The sequence below is a fragment of the Mirounga angustirostris genome, unplaced genomic scaffold, assembly GCF_029215605.1.
Source record: "Mirounga angustirostris isolate CCGP_5_RB_7025 unplaced genomic scaffold, mMirAng1.0.hap1 SCAF_2, whole genome shotgun sequence".
Classification (NCBI taxonomy): domain Eukaryota; kingdom Metazoa; phylum Chordata; class Mammalia; order Carnivora; family Phocidae; genus Mirounga; species Mirounga angustirostris.
Window position 1 is genome coordinate 157326507 of NW_026991710.1, and position 9185 is coordinate 157335691.

General features: G+C 37.1%; 1 pseudogene; it reads left to right on the forward strand.

Annotated features, from left to right (window-relative positions):
* Positions 1-8220: 8220 nt before the first annotated feature.
* LOC123847773 (ribosomal protein uL24-like) lies at positions 8221-8654 on the forward strand (annotated as a pseudogene).
* The last annotated feature ends 531 nt before the right edge of the window (positions 8655-9185 follow it).

A 9185-nucleotide genomic window follows, 5' to 3' on the forward strand; every position in this document is an offset into this window, starting at 1 on the left:
ATTGATGAGAGCAGTCTTTTTAGCCCATGGCTTATTGGAGACCTTTTCACTTTGAGCATCAGTGTTATATGGATATCTCAGTTACATGTATTTTTGTTCTTGTTGTTGTTGTGTCTTGTGTTTTGTGGTGTTTGGGGGGAGGGATGTTTTGTTTTGTTTTGCTTCTTGTGGTTTCCAAGGCTCATCTCCTGACCTTGTGTAGGTATAAGTTCAACCCTCTTAGAGGAAATGCAATTTCAACTTACACATTAATTCCCCTAAATTCTTTCCTTTCTTCCGTCCTTCTTGCCTTCCTTCCTTTATTTCTCACTTCCTCCCTCACTCCCTCCTCCCCTTTTTCTCTTCCTTCCTTGACTACATAGTACATTCATGTGGTGTAAATTATGAAAATACAAAAGAGTATACTATGAAAAATAAGTCACCCCCTCTTCCTAAGCCCTCATTATTCTGGTCCCTCACCAGGGGCAACCCTTATTATCAATTTATGTATTCTTTCAAAAAATATTCTATGCACACTCATGTGTTTTTTTTTCCCATCCATATGTCACAACATAATACATAGTCTTATGTATTATTTTTTTCTTATAAATACACTTTTGGAGGTTATTCCTTCTTTATACATAAAAACCTATAAATGTTCTTCCTAGTGAGGTCATAGTATCGATTACATGTACATACTGTCTGCTATCAATGTTTTTAAACTCCTGCTTTTACAAACAATATACTTTAGTGAGAACCTTTCATATAATTACTTTTATACATATGTAAGGATATTTTAAGCTAATTCTTAGAAGTGAAATTGTGATTCAAAATATATATGGTTTTTGTGAAAAATGCAAGAAGGTGCCTATTTTCCCATACTCACAAAATGTAGTGTGTTAATAGATTTCAGTCTCTACCAAGAGGTAAAAATGATCTCATTAATTTTTAACCTTTCATTTATAGTATTATGAACAAGACTGAGCTTTAATAAATAAGTTTAAAAGTCATTTCAGGGATGCCTGGTTGGCTCAGTCAGTTGAGAGTCTGCCTTCGGCTCAGGTCATGATCCCAGGGTCCCAGGATAGAGTCCCACATTGGGCTCCTTGCTCAGCAGGGAGCCTGCTTCTCCCTCTGCCTGCTGCTCCCCCTGCTTGTTCTCACTCTCTCTCTTTCAAATAAATAAATACAATCTTTAAAATAATTAATTAATTAATTAATTAAAAAGTCATTTCAATTTTCTTTTCTGTAAACTTTGTATTTATATACTTTGGCCATGTTTATAATGGTTGTAGGACTTTTGTTGACTTGGAGCAGCTAAGCCCCCATCATGTGTGCAAGTGAAGTACTGAGATTAACCTTCTCAGACACACTCTCAAGCCTGATGGTAGCAATTGATTTAAATGGTAAATCTATTTATGCTACTGATCTATTAAAATCGCTTGTGTGGCTCTTTATTAACAAATGTAATAATCCCAAACCTTGTAAAATAGTAATGTAAAGCCCTCCAACATCTGGCTTGTATTTACCTCTTAATTCTCAGCTTTAGTCATCAACTAGCACACTACTCTTGCAACACTGAACTGCTTCACATACCATGCAGCTTTCCCAGTGCTGTATTCTATTCCTAAATACATTCCTCTTGGCCCTCATTTCAGTCACCAGCCTCTTATCCATTATCTTATAATCACAGCCTTTTCTGAGTTCATTTCTACTTATCCTCTATGATGCATTTAAACCATAACTTCTTTTAATCTCTTAAGGCAGAGTCTGGTGCCACTCCTCTGCACGCTCAAATTGCCTATTGTAACTATTAAAATGATCTGACTGGGGCACCTGGGTAGTTCAGTCAGTTAAGTGTCTGACTTTAGATTTCAGCTCAGGTCATGATCTCAGGGTTGTGAGATTGAGCCCCGTATCGGGCTCTGCACTGGGCATGGAGCCTGCTTGGGATTCTCTCTCTCCCTCTTCCTTGCAAATACTCCTCCTCCCTCTCTTAAAAAAATATATCTGATTATGTGACAGTCTTTCCACTGGGCTGAGAACTTATTGTCAAGGACTCTATTAATCTTTGAATTCCTAGAATGTAGCATGTATACATCAATACTGTTTATTAAATAAATGAATGTACCCACCAAATAAACTAGGATAGCCTTCCCCAGGGATAGAGAATTAGAAAAAGTGTGGGAGGAAAAATGGGTGCAACAGCGTACTCTTCTTCCTAACCACTCCCTGCCTTTCACCAAACATACTTTAGGCAGGTGTATTAGTTTTGAATATGGTTATACCAAGAAGCAGTGGAGATACTATGTCTAAAAAGGAAAATGTACACACGTGTGTGTATTTGTGTGTGTTTTCAGAAGGTCATTAAGATGGTAGAGCACACGCAAAAAATAAATACCTGTAATTAAAAAGTACATACAAATGAATTGTTCCAGAATGTGAAAAAGTATTATCAGAGCCTGGGAGAGTTCATGCCTCTCAAGAAATAAAGAATATTTTCATCTGAGATGAACTAGTGTAATTAGTATGAGTTAGCAATCAGCATCATGATGGAAACATAATTGATATTTTGAGGAGTATTTTTTTAAGTTTATTCCTACTGTTAAATGACTCAGCTGTTTCAGAAAACAAAACCAAATAAAAAGTACAAATGAATGGATGAGTATGCCATGAAGGCCATTCTTAGATGATCAAAGCTCTGACTATTTCAGTTACTGCCAGTATTACACATGTCCCCTTCATAAATGCTACTCTAAACAGTTAACCAGCACAACATTGGAGGTCTGCCTGGGCTCTTTGCTTGGGCTGAGGGTCCCAGAAAATTAGAAGAATTCTGAGAATCAGTATGTTCTCTTTTTTTCCACCATACTGTTATCATCATGGTTACTGCAAGAGGAGAGATTTAATTCAAAATACTGGGCCTGAATCTTTTGTTTAGGTTATCTGATCTCACTGAACTCTTGCTGAAAGTAGATCAGAGAAAAAAAGAAGGAGAGGGTCCCCAGGCTCATAGTGATGGCCAGTTTCCTGCATTGTGGACAAAATCCATTTCTAAATCCATCAACCATTTTACGTAGGGCACCAAATTATAAGAGACAGATTAAAATAGACTTAAGGGGGAAAAAGAATAGTGGGGAAGAGAGAGAGATGTTTTATTATATTTGTTTTGTTCTAGACTACTGGGGGCTTCCATACTCAAAGAGTTAAACAACCAGCCTCAGAAAATAAGAACTAAGGCAATTCTGGCCTTCAGGCGATGAAAACCAGGGATGCTCATTGTCAGCTCTCTCTCTCTCATTTCTGCTTCTCTTGGCCTGTTGGTTTCACTCTTTTTTATAAGCCAATGATTTTACATGGTGGGAAATACCGATTCTAACAGCAATGGGTTCAGAACCTCATGGCTTCAGAGTAGAGAAAATAGAGATTTTACTCCACAGTTCCTGGAATAAAGTATTCCTGGAACAGAATGCAATTCGCCAAGCTCAGCTTGAACCACACAGCCACCACTTGGCTAAGTCACTATGACTTGTGGGGGCTGGGGATTGGGGCACTATGATGGTTCCAACTTGGATTGTGTCTACTCCTTTGCTTAATTATTACATTTGACTAGGGCTGGTGTGGAGGTGCTCTATGAGAACCACAGGGTCGGAGCTAGTGAAGGGGGGATTATCAACAGCAAAAAAAGGGAGGAATTGGGGCAGCGAAAAAAAAAAAAGACATCAACTTCAGCAACCACCAGAATAACATGGATTTTATGGGACATTATGTTCTGTTTCAACAGTGCTCCTGACAAGTGAACTTTGTGAACTTACAAATTGGAGACCGCCTATATCTGAAAAATTACTCAAGGGAAAAAAGGACAATGGTTTTGGGAGAAAGTGCATCATGTCATTTATCATCTGTTTTCCCCTTGAAGAACAGGCGTGGCTTTCCTTTGGGTTTCTGGTCGTTCCAATGAGGTTGCTTCCTTAGTTGATAGGCCAAAGCCATTGCCCTTTAGGTCAAAGCCCAAAGTCAGTCTGATTGTCAGCAATAAAATCTCTCCTATCCTCTGAGGAGTGAATCAGGACATTCTTTAGAGTGTCAAACATATAAATTATCTTGTTCACAGGTCAATATTTACTACATATGATATCAAAGTATAAATTAACACCATACAAATAGTATATAGTCTCTATAGTTTATTCTAAAATAACTGCCTTAAGGTTCATATTAGAATGTTCCCTGTGATGAAAGTTTTGTAGTAATTATCCTTATACTATATAGACATATTTTTGTTAGATAATTACTACATGGAAACAATATGGTGGGTAGTGTATTTGTTTTTTATAGAAATGCCAAAATAATGTAAATTAACACACCCCAAAAGCCACACTATGCTTTCTTGACGATATGGCCCTGTCCTAGGGCACCTGAGTAACTCATCTGTTCTGAAGAAAAACCTATAGGAATACAATGTAGGAAAGTTACTCAGATTTTTGGCAGATAACTCTGGAAAGATTTTTTAAAAGTCATTTCATGCAATTGCTTTGCAAATGTTAAAAAAAAAAAAAAAGGAACAAGAACATGGAAAGTTTCCCAAAATGCAAAATCCAAAATCCAACAATCACAACTGAAATACAATTCATAACAGCTACCAGATTCTCAACAACTTCCTAGTTGTTGGAAAAAAAGTAACTTTTTTTTGTTTGAAAAGTTAAAATACCCTCCTCCCATGTTTTATTTTCTTTCTTTCCCTTAACTGTGAAAGAATGTAAGATTTCATAACAGCAGACATTCCACTTGCATTTGATTGAGTCACTTTATGCAGATATTTGACCATGTTGAAAAGAGAATTGAGGAAGAAAATGTTCTTGCTATCACTGACATTCTTTAAACACTCACTGGAGCATCTGAGGTGACAGCATGGTCATAGAGGCTATCGTACTCTGTGATTTGGTTGTAACTAAACATTCACTGTCAGAGCCATTGAACTAAAGAGTTTTGCATTGGAAGCTCTGTACAGACCCAGTGTGAAACAGCTCAGATTTCAAGTAACCCTCAACTTGTATGGGGTCTGAACTTAGTCTTGTAGTTTAGAAAAAAAAATAGGTTATAAACCTTGTCTTGTCTTCAACATTTAAAATGCTTCTGTGGGGCACAAATGGTTTATTACTTTCTTAGCTCATGGTAAGAAACCCACTGACATTTAAATCTGCTCTCTTACAAAACTAAACTCAGCCTCATTTTGACAATTTACTTTGGCCTAAAGTATTTCCTTTAGTCAGATACCTTCAATAGTCTAACTCATCCACTGGCATGGATGGAGTGTTAAATAGAATTAAGGATTCACAAGCTCATGTGATTATCATTTCAATTCAAAGGAAAATTTGACCTCTGGGAACTGAAATGGACTTTTAGTTTAGCCAGACCTCTTGAAATTCACAGTTTTAGAAATTCTGTTGGGAGAAGCAATAGCAAGTACCCAAGGCATTGAATGTCTTGAAATTCAGTATTTGTTTTTTAATGCAGAGAGGCAGTAAGTGGAATTGCTTTATATTAAACAGTTCAGTGTTGATTTCATATGTTTTGATATATTTTTTCTTTTTTCGTAATTAGCTGAGATTGAACAGTGAAAGAAGTAAAAAGAAAATGACATCAAATTCAAGGTCAACTTTTAATTCCAGCCCTGACACAAAATGATATGTCATCTAGAACAATTATTTCAATTATCTGAAATTCAATTCTCTTTGTATCATTTAATGACACCTGCTGTAACAAACAACTGCAAAACCTCTTTATTTATTATTAATACATAATAAAATATATTTTCTGATCACAAAATCCAAAGAGAATTTTCTTATCAGATGACTCGAGATAGCATCCTTTCAGGTAGTAATTTAGGGACTAGTCCTATTTCATATTATGGCCCTGTTATTTTAGAGTCTTTCATTTTTGTTTCCAAAAACAGGGAGAGAGAGAGAGAACAAGGAAGACCCTGTAGGATGATTCAGGAGCTAGACTTAGAAATGGTTTATGTCATATCATGGCTTATATCATTCCACAGATAAGAACTCCATCACATCTGCAAAGTGGATAACCTGTATCAATTTTGAATGTTATCAAATAAATTTTCATATCATATTCATATTAAATGAATTCCCTAGATGTAAGATAAGTGGAAATGATGGACCTGTAGCATTATCTTTGCCACAAAAAGTAAATGAATGAGGTTAAATGAGCTCTACATCCTCCTTCAAAAGTCTGTAGTTTAGTGAATAAAGAGAAAATACAGGATAAGATTCAAGGAAAGCAGAACTAGTCAAAGTTGCAAAGAGCAGCATACAACACTGGACTGTCAATCTGCAGGGGGCCAGAACCATGCTTGATATTTCTCATAATTTCCCACATATTTGCATGCAACTATGGGCACTTATTAATGTTTGCCGTTGAAGGTCCTTAAAGCTGAGAGACTTAAAGGTGGGATGAAACTGGTGAAAGGAGTAAAATAAGGACTGGGTATTCTTGAAGACAAATTTTTTTTAACCTCAATATGTGAGCATTAGCCACTCTTGGCACGGAGAAAAAAGTCAATATGGAATTAAACAATCAGCTCCAAGAAGAACCCCACCTACCCGCCTTTATATGAACATCTCCATTTCTGTTGAAGGACGTGGTTCACATCCTCAGTTATGGCTATACAATCACATATATTGTAACAGTGAGGTTCTTTCTAGGGAGAAGGACAGGCCCTTAAAGCTCCTCAAAAACTTTTATTTTAGAGTTTTATATTTTATATTGGGTTTATTTGTTGTTAGTGGTAGTTTTCTGTTGTTGTTGTTGGGTTTATTTTTTGGTTTTTTATTTTGTTTTGTTTTTTCTTTCTTTTTTTTTTTAGATGAAAAGCAAACACTTATAGATCAAAGAGTCTTGCTTTTGTAGGAAGTTTTCCAGAATCCATAAACTATCCATGAGGACAATTCTTCAAACACACAATGATTTCAACAAAATAAAACAAAGCTGTTGGACTTCTGCCCTGTGTCGTCAGGGACAAAGGCGTGTCTCTCAATTAGAAAACTCTTTGCTATAGCCTGGCCTCATGACTTGAAGCTGCCTGCTGATTTCTATCAGTTCTGATGCCAATCTGAGCCTGGTCTTTAAATTCTAAAGTGACGGTGGATACATTGTCTTAAAAACATTCCTACTCTCTCACACCAATAGAGAAACAGAGGAACTCTGGGGAAATTTAATAATAGCCAATATTTATTAAGTACTTATTTTGTGCCAAGCACCACTCTAAGATGTTTGTATGTATTAGCACAATTAATCCTTTCTTTGAGAGAAAGTTACTATTTTGGGCCTCATTTCTTTAGATGAAGAAACTAAAGAACAGCAAAGTAGCACACTTGGAAAAGAAGTAGAGCCAGAATTCAAACTCTCATATTTTGGTTTCAGAATCAAGTTCTTAACTGCATCACATAGTACCTGTGGTGACATAAAATACCACAAGCAGTCATCTTGTGATGACTGTCCTGAGAGGACATGCTTTCTCTTGAAAGAAGATGATGCATCCACTTGGAAACTGAGGGTAAGGGATACATTCTAGTAGTCTGTGCTCTAAGATATGTCTTCCAGCATCTCTGACATGTAAAGAGCTTAGAAGTCAACACTCCCATCTTTATAACAAGCAAAAACTGAACGAACTACAAATCAATTCTTCTTGGACCTATCAGAGAACTAAGGTTGTAGGGAAAACTACCACCTGCATATGGACACAAAGGTGACTCCAGAGAGTCACAGCTGAGATCTGCCTACCTGAAGAACAGAAACGACTGGAACTATAAACCTGTAGGCATGGTTAAGTGTAATTTTGATAAATTTCCAGAGACTGAGTTGGACTAGCCTGTAGGAGAGAAACTCTTGGCAGCCACAGTCTTATGGGACCCCACACTTTCCCAGGCTTTACTTCCAGGAAATCCGCCATATTCTCATGGTGAAATGTTGAGAAAGATCCCCTCCTGGCTCTAGCAGGAGAAGGGGAAGAGCAACAATGGTAAAATATCCCTAAAACATTCTCCATAGCAAAGGCCTACTCTCTAGGGAAAAATAAAACTTTACCAGAGCCTAATCCCACCTGCCATAAGGGCATTTCTCTCACTTCATCACTCTGTAGCTTTCATGATTCACCTAAGGGGGTGAAGGATCTCAGAAACACATGTGAAGGCATGTACTTTCAAGCCCATTTGATGCCAAGTCATCATGAAATTCAATCCCTTTGTGACCTAGGACTGCAGTAAAAATCACAAACACTGCTTTAGGGCCCTCTTGCATATGCCCAAGAAGATCATGTCTGCCAGCTCTTCAAGCAGCTGCAGTAGAAGGACAATGTCTGCTCCATGCCTGTTCACAAGGATGATGAGGTCAAAGTGGTTTGGGGACACTGCAACAATCATCGAGTTGGCATGGTAGTCCAGGCTTAGGGAAAGGAATATGTCATCTACATCGAATGGATGAAGCCTGAGAAGGCTAACAGCATAACTATTCACGTGGGCATTAATCTGAGCAGGGTGGTTATCATAAGGCTAAAATTGAACAAAGAGAAAAAAATTCTTGAGTGCAAAGCCAAATCTTGACAACTTGGAAAAGAGAAAGGCAAATATAAAGAAGAACTTATTGAGAAAATGCAGAATTAAATATAATCTGTTGTGTAACCATAGTTTAACTGTAAATTTTTATGTAGTATAGGCTCCTTTGGAACATTTCAAAATGTCTCTGGAACATTTCATTTCCCTCCTGTTTTGCTACTCATCTGTAGCTCTATGAATCTACTTTTGCAATTTTGATTAATAATTCTATGAATGAAAGTTAAAAGTGTCACCCCCCCAACACACCCTTGAAGGTCACAGCTCAAGGACACAGGATTACTAAAAGAAAGATTTAGTCATGAGATTACAGAATGGTTTTTTGCCCAACCTTAGATTAATATTACACTAACAGAGCTGCAGTGGAATCACAGTGGATTGCAGTTGTTAGTTTTGCAAGACACAGACTCTCTCTAAGGAGTAGTATTTAGGAAAGTCCAATGTCAACAGGGGAAATAAAAACAAGAACATTAGATGCATTTGAAGCCTCTGGCACCTACAGCTACAATAAACATTAGACACAAGCCACTCCTACCTAGATTAACACAAACTTCACACTAAAGGATTATTTAGTTTACTTCC